The 10,521-nt window shown below is 39.0% G+C and overlaps 1 long non-coding RNA gene across 1 annotated transcript; it reads right to left on the reverse strand.

Moving 5' to 3' along the window:
* Nucleotides 1-2,246: 2,246 nt before the first annotated feature.
* On the reverse strand, nucleotides 2,247-8,033 carry LOC116439633. The gene is made up of 3 exons (XR_004238216.1): nucleotides 7,583-8,033; nucleotides 5,072-5,780; nucleotides 2,247-5,003 (listed from the first exon to the last, which is right to left on the reverse strand). It is a non-coding gene; the product is annotated as an uncharacterized LOC116439633 (long non-coding RNA).
* Between the last annotated feature and the right edge of the window lie 2,488 nt (nucleotides 8,034-10,521).

Below are 10,521 nucleotides of genomic sequence, written 5' to 3' on the forward strand. Positions count from 1 at the left end.
CTGGGATTCAGATATCTGAATGTAGGTATTTACTTCTGAAGAACCCATTGTAGGGTCTCTGTGTAGTCTGAAAAGTAAGCCAATAATATTTAAAGAACTGTAGGGGGCAATTAATCTGACTGCTAAAGAACAATCTCTAAACTCTGGCAGCTGAATGATGATCTAACTGTGCATATTTCCCTATAAAGGGTAATATCTACATTGCAGCTATTGAAAGTTAGATAGGATAAACCCTACACTTTTGTCCAAATTAAAATTCTAGGCCATCCCCAACACTTCTTTGTAGGCATTTAGGATTAACATAGCCACTATAGAAGTAATATTTTTCATCATATTTTTTTTCTCCTTTCTTGTGGACAGAAGTATTAAGCCACTGATCACACAGGACCATAACCTGGCCTTCATTGTCTTCTGACATCTCTAAAATAATGCACAGTTTCTGATTCATTCACTGAGACTATTATCCAGGCTCTGCTGTCCTTCATGTGGCATGCTTTCTTGGGACTGAGTAAATCCTTCTACACCCAGAAGACTTTTGCAAGGATAATTTTCTCTCTGAGGTTCCTCCTCTCTTTCATATAAAAGAAAGACTTTTGAGGATTTTCCCAGCCAACAACAGCATTTTTCTTCTGATTTGGCCCTGAAGCCAGCTTCAGGCTTTGTTCAGAGTGTGTGGCTTTCTTGTACCTGGCTAGATTTTCAAAAAGCAGTTTTATTCTTTCTTTCCAGCCACTGCTAATATTCGAGAACAACCTCTTAAAATATGTGCAAAACTTCCCAGTATATCTTTAAACACTATCTTAAAACCTCTTTTACCATAATGTTTTAACAGCCCCTTCGCTAGTTGGATAGTTTCCTGTGGCAACTGTCCCTTCTCCTGTTGACAAGCACTTGTGAGGCTTTTATTGACCTGCTGCTTCTTCTTCCACATTAAACCCATGTTTTCAGGGCTTTGACTATGTTTTTCTTCTGGTTTTTGTGCAGCTCCTGAAACACCAAGGTCCCCGGACGTGTGTTCAAGTAGAATATGTTATCTCCTCTGGCCCAGCAAATATGCCAGATTTCAGAAAATTGTCATACCGGAAAGATCCAGCAGTTATGAGGATTTTTATCAGCATGTTCATGAAGTACCTACACTATTCCAGGATTGATTTTTTAGTAGTTATTTCTTTTCTCAGCAGAAAAGAAATTTCTCTTACAGAGCAGAAGAGATTGTTGATTTAGAGCACATTTATAAAAGTATACATGACTTGTCCTGAGGCAAAAGGCATTAAAGAAAAGGAAGTTCGAGGGTTAATGTAACTGTCAGTCAGAGAGGAAGAAAAGAAAACCCCATAAGTTTATTTGATTATTTTTATTTGGATTTATCCTGCATTCTTGATTAACTAAATCAAATAACAAGAAAAAGCTGCTGTGAATATTCTCCAGCTGGCTTGGAGGTATAGGGATAATACTGCATGTGGATTTTCTAATTTCTCTAGTGGAAATAGTGCTTTTACTGCATAGTGCACTGAAGCAAAACAAAGACAGTGACATGCTCTTAAACTGTTTCTTAGGTGGACAAATGGCCTTTATAACACAATAGAGACTCAGAGTGTTATTTATCAGAAGCTGTGTAAAAGCTGACATTCAACTTCATCTTGGGGAGCTGGAGTCCCACTTTCCTCTTCTGTTGTGAGGCAGAAATTAGTCCTGAAACATGTAAAGTCCTCACACAAGATCATTAAGGTGCTACATAAATGATTAACAGTAATTGCTTAAAAGGCCGGTGGAATGTGCTAATTAAAGGTGAACCAAACAATGTAAAAAATTCAACTATCAATTGCTTAGCTAGCTTCAACTAGTCAAACCAATTTTAAAAAATAGTAGGAGACTGAAAGGAAGTCATATTAGCACAAGGAAAACATTGTGCTTCATTCCCTCCTCCATCTACTTCAAAAGCACTACACCTTGTTAACTGGTGTTTTTCTCCTCCTCTGCTGCTTGGATGGACCTAATGATCAAGTAGAAAAAGTGTTTGTTAATGATTTCTCTTTCCTTTGGTTCTACACAGGTATAGTGATGCTTTCAACCTCATTATTTCCACTTCATTACAAGACATTCAAAAGAAGATAAATTCAAAAGAAAGAGCAATCCTGTTCTCCTCTACAAAGGAAAAACAGAAGATAAACTGAAGCAATTATAAGATGAAGGCTGCTATATAGTAGAAATTAAATAATGTTCCTTGTAAAAGGAATCAGAACATATTAAAGCAGCAAACATAAGGCAAGAAAATATAGAACTAAAAGAGCCATATGTGTATCTGTGAGGGAAATCACAAAGAGGAAATATCCAGTTTTTTTTAAAGGTTTAAGCTAATGTAAAAGTAAGAATAATAATATTAGTCATGAGAACAAAGTCACTGCATGTGATCACAGTGGTGTAGGTTAACAGTTGCCCTAGTACACTAGACACTGTTTTCTGATTTAACTTTTTTGGATTTTTTTCTCACAGTAATTCTTAGTTTTCTGAGCTTTTTGAAGACTGGCTGAATAGTGATATATGTTTTTGTCACATCTAAAAGGTCAGTTGTTCTCAAATCCAGCACCATTTAAGGTGTAGTGTGAACATTAATAATGTGAGCATCAGTGCTTTAAGAGTCCTACAAGAAATTTGAAAAAGTGTAATTTGCAAGTTCAAAGAGAACTGAATGGGAAGATGAAATTGGTTCTGATATGAAGCAGTCCTGGTTAACTGTGGAGATCCCAGACAGCTGGAGGCTAGCCAATGTGGTACCCATCTACCAGAGGGCTGGAAGGAGAATCCAGGGCACTGCAGGCCTGTCAGCCTGACCTCAGTGCTGGGGAAAGTCAAGGGATAGATTATCTGGAGTGCCACTGTGTCCAGTTCTGGGCCACTCGCTTCAAGAAGGACATTGAAGTGGAGTGTGTCTGAAGAAGGGCAACAAGGCTTGTGAAAGGTCTAGAAAATATGTCTTACGAGGAACAGCTGACAGAGCTGAGCTTGTTCAGCCTGGAGGAAAAGAGCTCAGTGGAGACCTTGCTCTCTACAACTCCCTGAAAGGAGGGTGAAGCCAGGTTGCATCAGGGGAAGTTCGTGTTGGATACTAGGAAAAATTCTTCACTGGAAGAATGGTTAAGCACTGAAACAGGTTTCCCAGGAAGGTGGTGGAGTCACCATCTTTGGAAGTGTTCAAAAAATGAGTGGACATGGTACACTGGGATATGGTTACTGTGCATGGTGGTATTCAGTCAAAGGTTGGACTTGGTGATCTTGTCTTGGAGGTCTTTTCCAACCGTAATGATTCCATGATTCTTTGAATAGAAAACAGTAATCCTCAAAGAGGGAAATCAGTTTAAACTGTTTGAAATGGAAGGCCACCTTCTGAATCTGGTAGCTCAGAAAGCCTGGGATTAAATTCGATTTTTGTAAAGTAATGTAATTACTGTTTTACAGATTTTCTTAGTACCCTTTTTGTTGTTCATGTTGTTCATGTGCAAGTACTGAAATCTAACTAAATTACCTGGATGCTGAGAACCAGTTTGGGGGTAAAACTGAGGATGCCTTCAGGAACCAAAAGAACTGAGGAGTTAGATGGTTTCTTGGTGGACCACCTGGTAATGCATACACACACTGATTGCACCAAAGCTCCTTTTGGAGATACACTGTCACTGAAGCAAGGAACCAAAAGGTGAAATGATGCCTAGATGAAATTCCAGCTGTCAGATCTAAGTGGTGGAAATCTTCCCAGCATGCAAAAGCAGAGCCTGAAACTGTAAAAGTATACCAAAATGTAAGATGGAGCAGGTGGCAAGTCTCAGTTTGTTGTGCTCCATTCTTTCAGCTTTCTTATGAAATGACAATGTATGTTTTTTATAAAAGGATACATAAGCAGAGCCCACACAGGCATCCCTGAAATTGTAATAGGCTACATGTGAATTCAGTTCTTTAATATTACCATTATGAAGCAGGGTGGCAGAAGGCCAGCAACCGCTAATTGGGGAACGATAAAGCTAATTACAGCTAACTGCATCTGAACAGTCACCAGACAGCAAAAATTCTTTCATCATGGCTGAGTCCCATCCTGAATTTCATTTCAATTTAATCTGTTCTGAACAGCGAAAAGTTGGAGCGTGACAAAATCCTTTCCAAGGCAACTCCTGGAGCACCAGCTTACAGGCTTCTGTCAGCTGTGGTCTCCTGCTGTGGTACAGCAGCCAAGATCCACATAAACCAAACTGGTATCCTGGTTTGTTACCCAGGACAACTCTCCTGAACTCTCATGGAGACTTCTCATTGAAATCTTTCGAATTTTATAGATTAACGTATTGCATCTGAATGACCCTTTCTCATCTGGTCTTCAAACACTCTGGGTGCTACCAGACTTGGAAAAAAAAGAGATGGGCTGCTAGAAAGAGCTCTATAGGACTTCTTTGAGGGAAAGAAATGTCAGATAAACTTCCTGTCCCCTGAGGTCTCAACAGGAATTGTGGACCTAGCTAAAAACTGAGCTTACTCTTGAGACAGAGTTTTCTCAAAATTTATTCTAATTATGCAGATCTGACCCTGCTTCCCACAGACTGTTGTAAAATAACCCTGGCACATGTCAACTATTCTTACATTGATACATGTCACAGACACAAAAGGTTCTTTTATTATACATATGAAATATTTTTTGAGTGTAGCAATGTTGAAATACAGCACATTAAATTAAACACTAGAAAGAGAACAAGTGGTCTCTCTATACCACTAAGGTTTCTCCAGAAGGATCCATCAGCCTTCATCAGACACTTGCAACTAGACACATCTTGCTGTCTTGAGTCCTCTCTCAAGACCTCATGAGGCACATTTGTACCACTTCACATTAGCAGAGTAAAATAAAAAAACACTATGAATTCCAGAAGTAAGATTCAGTGTGTTCTGGTGATCAGAATTTGTCATGCATGAAGGCATTTTAAACCAGCTAATCCACTGAGTGCAGAGAACTGTTGGCTGAACTAAACCTATGAGAATAACAATTTGAGACCATTTATATGAAAAAAAGAATTGGAATTAATGTACTGAACTAAACCTATGAGAATAACAATTTGAGACCATTTATATGAAAAAAAGAATTGGAATTAATGTACATTCACCATTTTTGCTATCGCTCAGGCCAGCAGCCATATGTAACTGACCTTACAACATTTGGCCAAAAAATGTGCTTATGAACACTTGCATTTTGGAACATGAATGAGTGATTTGGGAGGAAACAGTATTCAGTAAGACCTGATTCAGGACATGGATCTTTACAAGATTATGACAAATTCTATGATTTTAGAAGTCAAACAGCAATCATGGGATTCAATTTAACTTTCAAAACCAATTAAAAATAATTCAAAATTTATCACTATCTAGAGATGTTACTGCATAATGCATTAACAGTTGGCACTGAAACTGTTGCAAAATTTTCTGATTAATAACCTGTAAATTATTCCTTTCTTGTATTGACATGAGTGTTATAAATCCTTGTGTTATTTTGAGCAGGGTATATTTTGTCATGCAGTGTCCTCCAGGCAGGAAAACCAATTTTTTTTGAAGACAGGACTGCAATTCCACAGCACACAGTTTAGTTTAAATAGTGGGCACAGGACTTTGCTAATGGGAGACAGCTTTCATTATTTCAAATGCTATTCCAGGTGAATTGAATCATTCAATAGGAAATTTTGCATTTGTTTTCCTCCTTTTGCTGGGCTTCTCTGACAGGAAAATGGCCATACTGCCAGAGTAGAAGATAGCATCTGGAAAACAGAGCAAAAAGAGAAAATACAGGTCAGGTTAGGAGTTCTATTCTTATGAAAACAGAATCAAAACAGACCTCCACCATAGAGGAGGTATGATGAAGTATCATTATTTGCGTTTTTTAAGCTACTATTATAGCTAGATAAAGAATGGGGAAATTACTGGGTTTATTTTTCTCTGTAGCAGACACTAGATTAAACACTTTCCTAACAGAACTGGATTTCAAATCTAACCATGAGGCAAAAGGATTGTCTTCACTGAGTAAAACAAGCCCTTTTGGAGGGGGGTTTTGATGAGTTCATATGAGGTACTCAAAGATAAAAAGAGTTAAAACGTGGCACTTTGTTCTTGGCAAAGGCCTGTTAGTGCAGGGGCAGAGGGCAGATCTTGGCCAGCTCCCCTCTGGGTAAAATGAAGCTTTTTCTTTTTACCATTCTCCCCTGGACCAGTACCCACATTACTTATGGACAATAAAAAGCCATGAATGAAGAAATTGATAGGAAAGCAGCTTAGTTACTTTTGAAAAACCCCTTGTGTTTCCAGGGTGTCTTTAGGAATTTAAGTGTATATCTGCATACTCCAAAATTGAATCCTCTCTAAAATATTTAAATAGATTAATCACATTGATAAGCAGGAAACAGAGAGATAAATGCAGCTTAGAATCTATGACAAGAGATTTAAACATTTTTGACTCTTTTCTGCTTCCACGGGGCTGACGCTCAGGCTCAGCAATATGAAACAAGGGAACCTAATGATAATAATAACATTCATGGATTCTCCTTTAGCTTCCCACAGACCAGAAATGGAAAATAAAGTAACCCAAGATGGGTTTATAAACTACTTGCTTGTATTGAGAGATGTGTCATGGAACTTGGCAAATTTTCTCAGGTCACAGACTTTGCTACCACCGTGCAATATGAGCAGTTCAACCAATTGAAGTAAAAATAATCATTTCCTATCCTTTAATCATAAAATGTTCCTAAACAGAGCATGGATAACTCCCCCAACATAGTACAGAGCAAGTCTTGTAAATGGGATTTGTTAAACACGTGTGGTAAGAAGGGAGACAACTTGGTGGTTTTAAGTTGAATTTGCATTTCCAAGGACAGCCTCAGATTATGCCTTTCACTTCCATAAACTGAACAGGAGGACTGGCAGATGTTTTCCAGGCATGTAGAAGAAAGTATTTCCTAGGTAGCATCATCCTTAATTTGGGGCTCTGCTTGTCTAGTTTCTAAACTGAGGGAGGAAAAACTACCTGAAATATTTTGTACTTCAAGCTACTGTTCAAATTAACCTCTTTGGGATGCTGAAAGTAAACTTCCCTCTGCTCTTTGGAAGACAGTGTTGTCTCTGAGATTCTTTTCCACTCTGAAAAGTCAATAATCATCAGTGTAATCTCCTCACTGTGATTTAAAGAAAGGTTGGGTTCACAACTGCTTGCAAGCCATGGACAATGGGAAGGCTGGAAAAGTTAATCTAGGCTTTAATTACAGCTGAAATAATGTTAGCATTTAGAAGAAATTTAACAGCAAGGTTAGCAGATGAGTGTTTCTGCAGGGTTCTGTTCATTTTTTATCTTTATTTTTAACAATTACTAAGTGTTTCAAAAGCAGCAAGATAAGTTTGGCCTGCGTGTAAAAATGCAATGATAGCTCTGTTAATCATCCAGAAATCATCTGCTTGGGACAGCGTGATAAATAACAGGCAAACTACCGAGCCAGTTCTTGGAAGCATAGCCCCTGCTTTGGAACAGTGTGAAACCACAGATACTATCCATGTGCAAACAAATGTGACTTACAGTTTATCATTTATATTCGAGCTGCCCTGAAAATGTCTTTCCTCTTCCTGGATCATTAGCTTGTCTGAAAAAAATAGAATCAGACACATATTAGAAGAGGTCGATAGAGGAGAAACAAATGACAGAAATTAAATACAACAATAGACTGTGTTATGTTTCCATGGAAAGACAGCAAAAGAAAAAAAGAAAGTCCAAAAAAAGAACAACGAAAGGATTAAACAGAACATAACCAATATTTCAGTAAATGGTGGCAGGTTTCTCTTGCCTTTGCAAATGTTTCTCATGTGTCAATAGTTACAGGTCTTACCATGGGCAAGTTGGGCAGAGCTCACTTGCAGAATCTAGGTTGGAAAAGACCTTGGAGATCACCGAATCCAACCTATGATCTAACATCACCTGATCAATTAACCATGGCACTGAGTGCCACATCCAGTCTTTTTTTTAACACCTCCAGGGAGGGTGACTCCAACACCTCCCTGGGCAGCCCATTCCAATGCCCAACCACTCTTTCTGTGAAGAATTTTTTTCTAATGTCTAACCTAAACTTTCCCTGGTGGTTTGAGGCTGTGTACTCTCATCCTGTCACTTGTTGCCTGTGAAAAGAGACTGATTCCCACCTGGCTCTGAGCTCTTTTCAGGCAGCTGTAGAGAGTGGTAAAGTCTCCTGTAAGCCCCCTTTTCTCTAGGCTAAACAACCCCAGCTCCCTCAGCTGCTCTTCATAGAGCTTGTGTTCTAGACCTCTCACCAGCCTTGTTGCCCTTCTCTGGAGACTCTACAGCACCTCAACATCCTTCCTGAACTGAGGGGCCCGGAACTGGACACAGCACTCAAGGTGTGGCCTCACCGCTGCTGAGTACAGGGGAAGAATCACTTCCCTGGTCCTGATACAGGCCTGATCACCATTCCTGATACAGGCCAGGATGCTGTTGCCCTTCTTGGCCACCTGGGCACACCTGGCTCATGTTCAGTTGGCTGTTGATCAGCAGCCCCAGGTCCTTTTCTGCCTGGCCACTGCCCACCCTACTCAGGGCATCTCTTCACTCCTCTTTACACACCAATGTATTTATTTTGCAAGTTAGTTTGAGGATCTTTTTTTTCATTTCTCAAGGCCTCCTCCATGTGTTCAGAATTACATTAATTAACATTAATTAATAATAATAACTTATTATTAATTAATTAGAGAAAAAGATGGTTATTGCCCTCTTACATGAGTGACAGAATATTACAGATGTAATTACACCTTGGGTCTGCACTTGCAGCATATTCCCCCTCATAGCTCTAAAGCTTCTCAAATCGGAGAGCTCTTCCAAGGGGATGTTGAGCTTGCCATTATCTTTAGAGACATGGCTGAGTGAGAAAAGCTAAGTGGATGCTGGTGTTTATATGGAAGCCTTGGCAAACACAATCCAAAACAGATTTTCACAAAATGTATTACCCTGGTAATTGCAGAAGTGATAAATAGTAGGTAATTGGGAACATAATACCAGTGGCAAACACAACAGACAACTACTGAGCATGTTTTGGTGCCAGGAGAAAGTGAGAATAGGAACAGACATGACAACATTTACTTTATGGTAAAGGTTCAAGGAATAGTTCTGTGCTATCCACTCTGATTACACATGGAAATCCATTTTTGCAGTGTGCTGCATTGGTTTTGTATGTGCCATTAACACATTTGCATTTTGAAGACACAGAGCAGAGTTTGCATTTTTTCCACATGCAATCAGTTTTGGGGGCTATTTTTACCAAGTATTAAAGCCATAAAACAAACATGATTCTAAATATTTATGAAAGATTTTCTTTTTTCCCATGCTGCATTTATATACATTCTTTTACATTTTATTTTCATTCTGCTGGCTTCCATTCAGAAAAGGAGCTGAAGTGGAGAAAGGGTGATAAAAAGCAGATATCATACAGATTGTGATTTTCTGCATTTTACTTTTTCCTCAGAAATAACATTGGAAATAAGGATGTACCTTCCCTTAGAAATTTAAAATAAAAAAGAGAAAAAGCCAATGCAAGTTTCGACAGAGGTGATACCTATTTCTTGTGAGCTGCTTTTCAAAAGGGTAAAAGAGGTGGTTTCATCTGCTGTTCTGATAACAACACAAAGAGATTTGTACTGAAAAAGAGCAAATTAGAAGATCAGGAAATAGGTCATAACCATGGGAGCTATGTCTAGAATTAGTCAAAAAAGCAGTTGCAAAATTTCTCTGATATAGCCTTTGCAAGGGTTGTAACTCCAGCCTGGAGGCCAAGGACCAGCCCCTGGTAAATGGTCACAACCCCACTGAAATCAGAAACACTTCCTCAGTTTACACAGGCTGGCCTTTTGTTTAGAGAGTCTTGAAAAAGATATACTCTTTAATTAAAATGACCTAAATACATAGGCCTGGAAATCCTTTACAGAGAAGCTGAATATTCCTCTCTGATTCATGAAAAGCTTTCCCCAAGACTAAATCAAACAGCTGCTCTTAAACACTCATTGTTGAATGTACCTCTAGCAGATAGCAGTATAAACTATCTTATGTTCTAGATGTGATATTTGAATTTATAAAATATGTAACTAAACCACAAACATTTCACTGGGCACAATACCATGCTTAGCAGTTGCTGTATGAACTAATTATCAGAGTAATTTCATCTAGCTGTTCATCTCAGCAGAGCAGGACTGGGGCTCCGCGATTTTGTCGCTGCAGAGTGAGAAAGTGTTTTCTGGTGTAGCTGGGGACGTGATTGCTTCTCAGTGCTGTGGAAATCCTCAGGAAAACATATTTTTGTTACATCTGGGAACTGATGCTGGTATGTCTGGTTTCTGTTAAATGAAATCTTTTATCCTGTCAAAATGCAGCCACAGCTACATCCATTAGGGAAGGCACAGTTTTCCCTGTTTCCCCATCACAGTGCCAGGACCACTGGCCACCGCTCCAGATTCGCG

This window comes from Corvus moneduloides, chromosome 1, assembly GCF_009650955.1.
Source record: "Corvus moneduloides isolate bCorMon1 chromosome 1, bCorMon1.pri, whole genome shotgun sequence".
NCBI classification, from domain to species: Eukaryota; Metazoa; Chordata; class Aves; order Passeriformes; family Corvidae; genus Corvus; species Corvus moneduloides.